Genomic DNA, 10,272 nt, shown 5'->3' on the forward strand with positions numbered 1-10,272 from the left:
AAAGAACCAGATGGAAGCTATAGAGTTGAAAAACACAATACCTGCTATGACCATTCACTAGCTGGGCTTAACAGATGCAAAAGAAATGATCAGCAAACTTGATGACATAGTAATAGAAACCATCCCAACAGAAGTAGGAGGAAAAAACTCTTAAAAAAAAAGAAAGAGAGAGAGAGAACAAAGTGCATCAGTGAAGTGTGGCACTATTAAGCAATATAATGCAATTGTTATCAGATACCCAGAGAAGGGTGCGGCTGAGAAATATTTCAAGGAAAATGACCAAAAATATTCCAAATTTGATACAGCTATAAACTTACATACCCAGGAAGCTCAATGAACCACAAGCAAGATAAACATAAAAACTACCAAAGTAATATCATAACCAAATTTTTGGAAACCAGTGATAAAAAAAATACTAAGTGATGCAAGATGGCAGCCACCATGGGCTCAGATAATTTATGAAAACCAAATATACAGCCTTAAAATAGAATGTGGACTTAAATACCCAGAAGCACCCCCCTTTGTAAGATTTGCAATAAAAATTAATATGAATGGAGTTAATAGTTCTAATGGAGTGGTGGACCCAAGAGCCATATCAGTGCTAGCAAAATGGCATTCATATAGCATCAAAGTTGTCCTGCAAGAGCTCCGGCACCTAATGATGTCTAAAGAAAACATGAAATTCCCTCAGCCACCCGAAGGACAGTGTTACAGCAATTAATCAAAAAGAGAAACCACAGGCCCTCCCCCCTACCCCCCCATTCGATTTAAGCAGTCATTTCCACAGTAGTACATTTTCTAAATATGTCTTGTAGACCTCAAAGTACTGGAAAGGAAGCTCCCATTCAAAGGCAATTTATCTTAAGATACTGTAAATGATACTAATTTTTTGCCCATTTGAAATATATAAGTTGTGCTATAACAACAAAAAAAAAGAGAATACTAAAAGTTGGCAGAGGAAGAGGAACATTACATACATGAAAAGAAAGATAAGAATTATGGCAGTCTTCCAGTAAAAATAAATAATGCAAGCCAGCAGATAAACAACATCTTTAAAGTGTTAAAAGAAAAAAAGAAAAAACACTAGATCTAGAATTATCGAGAAAATATCTTTCAGAAAGGAAGGCAAAATAAAGACTTTTTAAGAAGAACAAAAGGTTAGAAGAACTCATGACCAGAACTAAATATTAAAAGAAGTTCTTAAGGTTAAAATACAAAGATTCCAGATGGAAACCTGGATACATACAAAGGAATAAAGAGGAATGGCTCTAGTCTCATTTAACAAAACTTGAAAGCATGCCTCAAAATATCTAGCAGTTCCCAAGTAAATTAACTGCACAGACAACTCAAAATTATTTAAAAGAATTCAAAGAATCCCAATAACCTAAAATTCACAATATCTGGAATCCCATAAAAAATTACCGGCAATGCAAAGAGGCAAGAAAATATGACCCATAATGAGGACAAAAGGAAATTAAATATGAACAGAAGCAGAAAATGATACAGATGGCAGAAATTGTAGAAAAAGACATTTAAACCATGATTATAAACACATTCTATATGTCCAAGAAGCTGGAAGAAAACATGAGCATATTAAGAAGTGTGGAAGATATAAAACAGCCCAAACTGAACTTCTAGAGTTTAAAAAAAAATACAATGTCTGGTATCAAAAAATACACTAGATAGAATTAAGAACTGATTAAACACTGCATAAAAAAAGACGTGAACTGGACAACACAGCAATTGAAACTATCTAAAATGACACATAAAGAAAAACTGAAAACAAAATAACCTGGAAGTGTTATTTGCAACAAAATTAATATGAATGGAGTTAATAGTTCTGTTCTGTTAATAGTCACCCACTGTTTGGGTGACTTCACATGGACCAATGTACATGTAACTGGAGTCCAGGAAAAGGGACGGGAGAGGCAAAAAGTTTGAAAAAATAGGGGTCAAATTTCCCAAGTTTGATGAAATTATCAAAGATAGATCCAAGAAGCTCAATAAATCCCAGCCACAAGAAACTTAAGAAAACTATGCCAAGGTCCATCATAATCAAGTTGCTTAAAACAAGTGATAAAGAGGAGAGCTTAAAAGCAGCCAGAGATAAAGGCACATTAAGTACAGAGGAAAGGGGCACCTGGGTGGCTCAGTTGTTAAGCGTCTGCCTTCAGCTCAGGTCATGATCTCAGGGTCCTGGGATCGAGCCCCTCATTGGGCTCCTTGCTCAGTGGGGAGACTGTTTCTCCTTCTCCCTCTGTCTCTCTCCCGTGCTTGTGCTCTCTCTCTCGGTCAAATAAATAAATAGTTTTTTTTTTTTTTAAGTACAGAGGAATAAAGATAAAATGTCAGCAGGCTTCTCGGGGGAAAAAGTGCCAGCCAGAAAGCAGTGCAGCAACATCTTGAGAGTGAGGGACAAAAACTGTCAACCTAGAATTCTATACCCAGTGAAAATAGCCTTCAAAAACAAAGCCGAAGTAAAGACTTTCTCAGACATACAAAAGCTGAAAGAAATCATTACCAGCAGATCAGCACTATAAGAAATGTTAAAAAAAAAAAAAAAAAAAAAAAGGCCTTCAAAAAGAATGATAATGATTGCAAGTGGTTTAACCAGAGGAGGGAGCACAGCCACTGCTGAGCCCCTCCCCTCATTCCTTCACTGAGACGCTCCCAGCGGGAACTCTGGAGATGCCGGAGGGTGCCTCAGAACCACCTTAAATGATTTCTAGGAGCCCTTCCAGTTCTCACCTTTTAAAAAAGACTTGATTCTGGATTATATGTTCTCTTGGGCACTATGCCTAATAGCAGAATGAACAACCATCACATAAATATTAGTGAGTTCCATGATGCAAAGAGTCAGGAATTAACTTAATGAGATAGTTATCCAAAACCATCCTTTCTTCTGCTATTAGTGATACGTCCCAGTATTAGTTGGATTGCCAGCAGTCAGGGATGCGGCAAAGAGGCAGAATCTGGGCTGGACCTGACAGTCGGACGAAGCCAACAGTCACAAGCATGGCCCTGTAGCGGCTGGAAGCCTACTGAGCTGACTCCCAATATGCCGAGCACTAGGCCTACGGTGCAAGTAGGGACACAAGCTTGAGACTCAGTTTCTTCATATTTATAATTAAGATTTTGGTTAAGTGACCCTGAAGTTCCTTCTGGTTCTAACTGCCTGTGCGCCTGTGAGTGTGACTGAATTCAGATCAGTCTCATCCTGTCTGTCACTGTCTCGCCCTTCTTTTTTTTTTTTTTAAAGATTTTATTTATTTATTTGACAGAGAGAGAGAGATAGCGAGAGCAGGAACACAGCAGGGGGAGTGGGAGAGGGAGAAGCAGGCTTCCCGCCGAGCAGGGAGCCCGATGCGGGGCTCGATCCCAGGACCCTGGGATCATGACCTGAGCCGAAGGCAGCCGCTAACGACTGAGCCACCCAGGCGCCCCTGTCGCGCCCTTCTTGATCTGACTAATTATCAGCAGGGAAATTCCTGCTGCCCCAAAATAACCATTATTTTTTGACTCTCACAACATGAATGGACCGGAGCTTATTATGCTAAGTAAAATAAGTCAGTCGGAGAGAGACAAATACGGCCTGATTTCACTTATTTGTGAAATCTAAACAACCCCCTCCAAAAAAACCAAAACAAAATAAATAAGCTTATGGATACAGAGAGCAGATAGGTGGTAGCCAGAGACAACGGTGGGAAAAATGGGTGAAGGTGGTCCCAAGGTACAAATTCTGCTATAAAATAAACAAGTCATTGGGATGTAATGTACAGCATTGCGTCAACATGTTTAATTGTATATTTGAAAGTTGCTAAGAGAGTAGATCTTAAAAGTTCTCATCACAAGGAAAAAATGTATGGGGCGCCTGGGTGGCTCAGTCGTTAAGCATCTGCCTTCGGCTCCAGGTCATGGTCCCAGGGTCCTGGGATCGAGCCCCGCATCGGGCTCCCTGCTCGGCGGGAAGCCTGCTTCTCCCTCTCCCCCTCCCCCTGCTTGTGTTCCCTCTCTCGCTGTCTCTCTCTCTGTCAAATAAATAAATAAAATCTTAAAAAAAAAAAAAAGAAAGAAAGAAATGTATAACGGTGTGTGGTGATGGATGTTAACTAGACTTCTTGTGGTGATGATTTCATGGTATATACAAATATTAAAACATTATGTTGCACACCTGAAATGAACATAATGTTATCTGTCAATTATACCTCAGTTTTAAAAAGTAAAATGGATAATGGTAGGTTTGAAAATCTTTCCAAAATTTATATATCATATAATGTCCTATGACATTGTTCTCATGACAGAGAACAAGTCAGTGGTCACCAGGGTTTGTGGGCGGGGAGAGGGGTTGACTATAATTGGGTGGCACAGGGGAAATTTGGGAGTGATAAAACTGTTTCATATCTGGATTGTGGTGGTGCTTATATGACTGTATTCATTTGTGAAAACCCACATAATGGTACACCCCAAAATGAATTTTACTCTATGTAAATTTAAAACTAAGTAGTTTCTAAAAGAATAAGCTAATAGCTTCAGAGTTGATTCATGGTGTTTAAAGTTTACATCATTTTAATATATCCTAGATAATTTTCCAGGCATTAATTTAACTTCTTATTTGAATCCTAAAATCTCTTAAAGTCTCATAAAAATATCCCAATTCTTAGCATATACTTTAAACCATTTAATGTATAATGTTAAATAAATACATTGTTTTGTTTTAATTTTTTAAATTTTTTAAATTTAAATTCAATCAGTTAACATATAATGTATTATTAGTTTCAGAGGTAGAGGTCAGTGACTCACCAGTCTTATTATAACACCCAGTGCTCATTACATCATGTGCCCTCCTTAATGCCCATCACCCAGTTACCCCCTCCCCGCAACCCCCCTCCCCTCCAGCAACCCTCAGTTTGTTTCCTATGATTAAGTCTCTTATGGTTCACTTCCCCAACTCTTCGCCTGGTGACTTGAATGATCCCTTTGTTCCCCCCAAAGTATCAAAACTTTGATCAACAGCAGCAACCACACGGTGGCCCTGAGCAAGGCAGCAGCTGGGGCCACGGGGTCCCAGGAACTTAGAAGGCATGAATGTGGCAGTCTGCCTAGAACTGACCCAAGGAATATTCGATACTGATGATACTTCAGTATTTTCATAATACCACATCTGTAAAATAACCACGTGGAAACAGTCAGTGGGAAGAGCAAAGACCAGGTATACAAAGTTGTTAATTCCATTGCTCTCAAATTTGCACAGGGAGCACTGATTACCCGTAGGAGAAAGAGCAATGAAAACGGATATATAAAAGAAGTGGTGGTGTGTATCGGTGGGAAAAGGATGGGTTTTTAAAATGAATCACACTGGAGCAACCACACCCTGCTACATGAAACCAAACACAAAACTCAATCCCAGGATTATTAAAGACTTGGACATAAGCGACAAAAATATAAAGATCTTAAAGGACAGTAGAGTAGAATATCTTCATGATCTTAGTGCAGGAAAGGATTCCTTGAACAAGACACAAAAAGTATTACTAGTACTCACATGTTAAAAATTTTTTTAATCTGTTCACCTAAAGACATTATAAAGAAAGTGAAAAGCCAAGGCACAAACTGGGGGCAAATATTTGTAACATATGTAACTGACAAAAGACTGACATCCAGAAACATTTAATGAATTCCTGTGAACACATATGCACATAAAGAAAGAGAAAATAAAATAAAATAAAATAGTGACAAAGACATGAACAGGCATTTCCCAAAGGGCAAAGGGGAAATCCAAATGGTCAATAAAGACATGAGATATTGCTCAGCCTCTTTAATAACTAGAGAAATGCAAATTAAAACCGCAAGAAAGTACCATTACACACCCTCAGATAACAAAAATTAAATTCTGATCATACCACATGGAAGAGAGAACACAGAGCAATGGAAACTCAGTGTAAGTTATACCTGCTGAGTGCAAAATAATTTGGTATAAATCGTTTAGTTTTTTCTTGCACTTGGTAATTCCACCCGTAAGTGTACATCCTACACTTGAACGGATTCCTGCCAAGTGCACCGGGAGCTGTACGCAAGAATGTGCACAGAAGCTCTGCGCTTATTAGCTCAAACCCAGGAACAGCCCAGATGCTTTTCAACAGTCGAATGGATAAATAAACAGTGATTTATTCATATAATGTAATATTATACAACAACCCCCCAAAACTGTAATTGCATGAGCAATCTAGCTCAATTGCACCAACATAGTAACAAATGAGGAAAGCAAGTCTCAAAAGAACATGTGTGGTCTGATCCATTTACATAAAAACATAGCAAGCAAAAATAAGCTACATTCTTTAGGGATGCCAACATGAGGAAAAGAAATGCTTACCGCAAAACTCAGGGTGGTGTCACCCAGAGGGACAGGAGGTACGTGTCATGGGGAGGGGCATGTGGAGGCAATCAATGCTCTCTTCTTTGAACTGGAAGGTGTTTATACTCCTGTTTGCCTGAACTTTACTAGTTCATTAAGTAGCACATTAAATCATGAAATTGCCATTTTTATGTGTCAAATCTAAGCAAATATTGACAATTTCAAATGGTTCGATATAAAATATATGTGTGTTTATACAACATGATCTGTGTATGATATATTGCACAATAAAAAAAAATGAAAAGAAGGGGGGGCGCCTGGGTGGCTCAGCTGACTGAGCATCCAACTCTTGATTTTGGCTCAGGTCATGATCTCAGGGTCATGAGATGTAGCCCCACATCGGGCTCTGTGCTCAGCGGGGAGTCTGCTTGAGATTCTCTCCCACTCCCTTTGCCCCTGCCACCCCCGCACGCACACACTCTCTCTCTCTCTCTAAAATAAATAAATACATCTTTTTAAAAAATGAAAAGAAGAAAGAAAGAAGTATTGAATAGGAGTCAGGAAACCTAGATTCTAAGATGACTAATCGGGTTCCAAACTGTGTTCTAAGACCACACAGAGCTCTTTACCCTAGTTTCTATAGAGAAGCAGTGTAGACCGGCTGTTTTGTGTCAGGGCCCCGAAGACAGGCAGGCTCTGGGTTTGAATCCCAGCCTTGCCACTTAGGAGCTGCATCTCAGCGACCTGATTCATTAATTTATTGACGCAGTGATCTCCCATCTGTAAAGCAGCCGTGGTAGGAGGGCCTGCATTATAGAGTTGTTGTCAAGTGCATATGTAAATTTAAATGAAGCGGTCGTAACTATATAATTAGCTTAGAACAATGCCTGGCACTTTGTAAATAACGGATCCATGTTAGTCACGTTATTTGATCTCATTCTCTTCCCTCACATTTCTTCACAGAGTTTCAAAAAGGAACAAAAGAAAAATTATTTGAGTATGTTCTGAAAAGGCACACGATTCTAAGCAAGCCCCTGTGGCTGTTTTTATCCTCTTCCGTGTCCACGTCGGTCTGTCCTCATTCATCACAGAAGCCACTCTATCACCATGACAACATGGGAGCCAGGCAGCCGCCAGGAATCAGGACAGAATCTGCACTGCCTTTCACACATGTCAGGCGTGAACACAGCACTGGAGTTTCTCAGCAAGGAATTAAACCATGCTCTTCCTAGCCCCAACCTCCTAGTGCGACGCTGAGACACTTGAACTCAAGCTTACAATTCAGGGACACAAAAATGAAGTCAGAAGCAAGACTTTCTTTTAAACAAATGGGCAGGGTGAGAGCTGTCCTGCTGGAGATTTCTTAACACCAGCTGTTGCAGGATGGTACTTACTTGGAGCGAGTCTGGAAAGTGTTTGGATTTTATTGCTAGGATTAGAGTAGGTCTCCCAGCTGTCCTTGGGTCTCAGGATACCCTTCCAGCTTTCTGTAAGTTCCCCATGGGTCTGAACCTCAGCAAAAAGGTGGATTGGTTGTTAGTCTCAGCATCTAGGGAAAAACAGAAATGAGTAACAAGCAGTTGCTTAGGTGGGTAGGGACGATGTTGCCTTATGCATGGATTAAAACAGAGGCCGTATTAAAGCTTGACTTGATTAGACTCCCTCCCTCCCTGCAAAGCTCAAGCAATGTCTTCTGGGAATGCAACTTGATTTGAACGCACTGACTCAGGGCTTCCTGAACCTATGAATGAATTGCCCTTAGCAGCTTATAATAATTTACCATCATCCATCCCCTGGATGTTTCACAGTGCCTGGCCATTAGAGACCAGACAGGTCATGGGCCTACCCATTCATATTTTGTGTGGAAAGAGTCTGAGCCTTCTATTTGCTCTAACACTCATGTTCATTAAAATGATGAGCAGAACATGTGGCCTCTATAGTTTGGATAAATAAACTGGCACAACCCTTTGTCAGCTCATTTTTTTCAAATTCTGTGTTAATGTTTTATTGCCTTCCTTTAAGAAATGGGCAGGGAGGGGCGCCTGGGTGGCTCAGTCAGTTAAGCATCTGCCTTAGGCTCAGGTCCTGATCCTGGGGTCCTGGGATCGAGCCCCGCATCAGGCTCCTTGCTCAGCAGGGAGCCTGCTTCTCCCTCTCCCTCTGCTGCTCCCCCTGCTTGTGCTCACTCTCTCTCAAATAAATAAATAAAATCTTTTAAAAATAAAATAAACAAAACAAAACACCATATTAATCTCCAGGAATTCTGAATGTGGCATCTGATTTCGGAGGAGAGCAATATTTGGTAGACTTGCCAGGGGCATAGAGTGAACTGTTGATAAAAGTATGAAAATAACTGTGAAGAGAAATGTCCACAGCCCCAGAGGTGTTATTAACCAAACTAACCATTTTATAACAACCTAAACAGAAAGTCAGAAAGGAACCCAAGCAATGTTCGTTCATCCAGAAGTGAGAAACTCCTGTTTTCACAATTCACAAGGCGCCCCAAACAGTAGCCAGAGTCTGTCTCAAGATCGCTGGCGCCGGTGAGTCCGCGTTTTGCCATCTGGGCAGAATACAGGGACACAAACAAACAGAAAGACTCTTCTCAACCACCTCCCAGCGAGCGCGGGCCACACACCAGAGGTGAATTTTCACTTCTTCAGCTGCTAGTCCTCCCATCTGAATTTTACACGTCAAAAAAAAAAAAAAAAAAATTCAATGTACTTTGTAAAGGAAAAACCCACTCCTTCTGCGTTATCTGTTACTCACATGACCTGCACATTCACAATCCTTCACTTCTGACACCAGTCGTGTGGGTTTTCCGCCCGTGGGTCAATCCTCCCAGACTCCAGCTGCGTAAACTAAGCCACCAGTCCAGGTCTGGCACTATCTACCTGAGAGCAGCACTGGATCCCACAAGTTAGGGGCTGAGTCCACAAGCCCCCACAAGTCCCAGGATTTCACCCCTGCTTCTGACCCACCCGCTATAAATCAGGGTTCCCATGACTCCTTCTTTGGGTTCAATAATTTGCTAGAATGGCACATAGGACTCAGAGAAACACTTGCTATGCTTACCAGTTTATTAGGGAATATGGGTTATCATAAAGGATACAGATGAACAGCCAGATGAAGAGATACATGGGAGCGAGGTGTGGGAGGGTTTCTGTCTGCGTGGAGTTTGGGAGCACCATCCTCCTGATACATGAATGTGTTCACCGACCCAGAAGCTCTGTGAACGCTGTACCTTTGGGATTTTTACAGAAGCTTCATCACATAGGCATGATGGACCATTAACTCCATATCCAGCTTCTCTCCTCTCTCCGGAGAATGGGGGTGGGGCTGAAAATTCCCACGTCTAATCAGAGCTCTGTCTTTCTGGTGACCAGCCCCCATCCAGGAGCCCACCCAGGGGCACCTCATTAGAATAAAAGACACTCCTGTCACCCAGGAAATTCTAAGGGATTTAGGAGCTCTGTGTCAGGAACCAGGGGCAGAGACCCGTGTAAATATACATAATTTTCTCTATTATTTCACAACCTTTGTATGACAGTCACATTGTTTGGTAGTCAAAACAATATATTTTTTAAAGCTTTTACTTATTTATTTGAGAGTGAGAGTCAGAGCATGAGCAGGGGGGAGGCAGAGGGAAAAGCAGGCTCCCCGCTGAGCAGGGAGCCCGGACAGGATGGACATGGGGCTCCATTCCAGGACCCTGGGATCATGACCTGAGCCGAAGGCAGACACTTAACCACCTGTGCCACACGTGCCCCCAAAACAATATTTTTAATGACTATTTATTTAAACCTTTCAAACGCTCACTTATAAAACATAATTTTATCAAGTATTTCATAAGAAAATACATTGACTGATACTATTATCTTAATGTGAATGTTTTGTAGAAGAAAATGCTTTTAGTAGACAAG

At 40.9% G+C, this 10,272-nt stretch overlaps 1 pseudogene; it reads left to right on the plus strand.

Moving 5' to 3' along the window:
* LOC144382662 (ubiquitin-conjugating enzyme E2 variant 1 pseudogene) overlaps positions 1-771 on the plus strand; it is a 7,342-nt pseudogene extending 6,571 nt beyond the window's left edge.
* The last annotated feature ends 9,501 nt before the right edge of the window (positions 772-10,272 follow it).

This window comes from Halichoerus grypus, chromosome 7 (assembly GCF_964656455.1).
Source record: "Halichoerus grypus chromosome 7, mHalGry1.hap1.1, whole genome shotgun sequence".
Taxonomy (NCBI): domain Eukaryota; kingdom Metazoa; phylum Chordata; class Mammalia; order Carnivora; family Phocidae; genus Halichoerus; species Halichoerus grypus.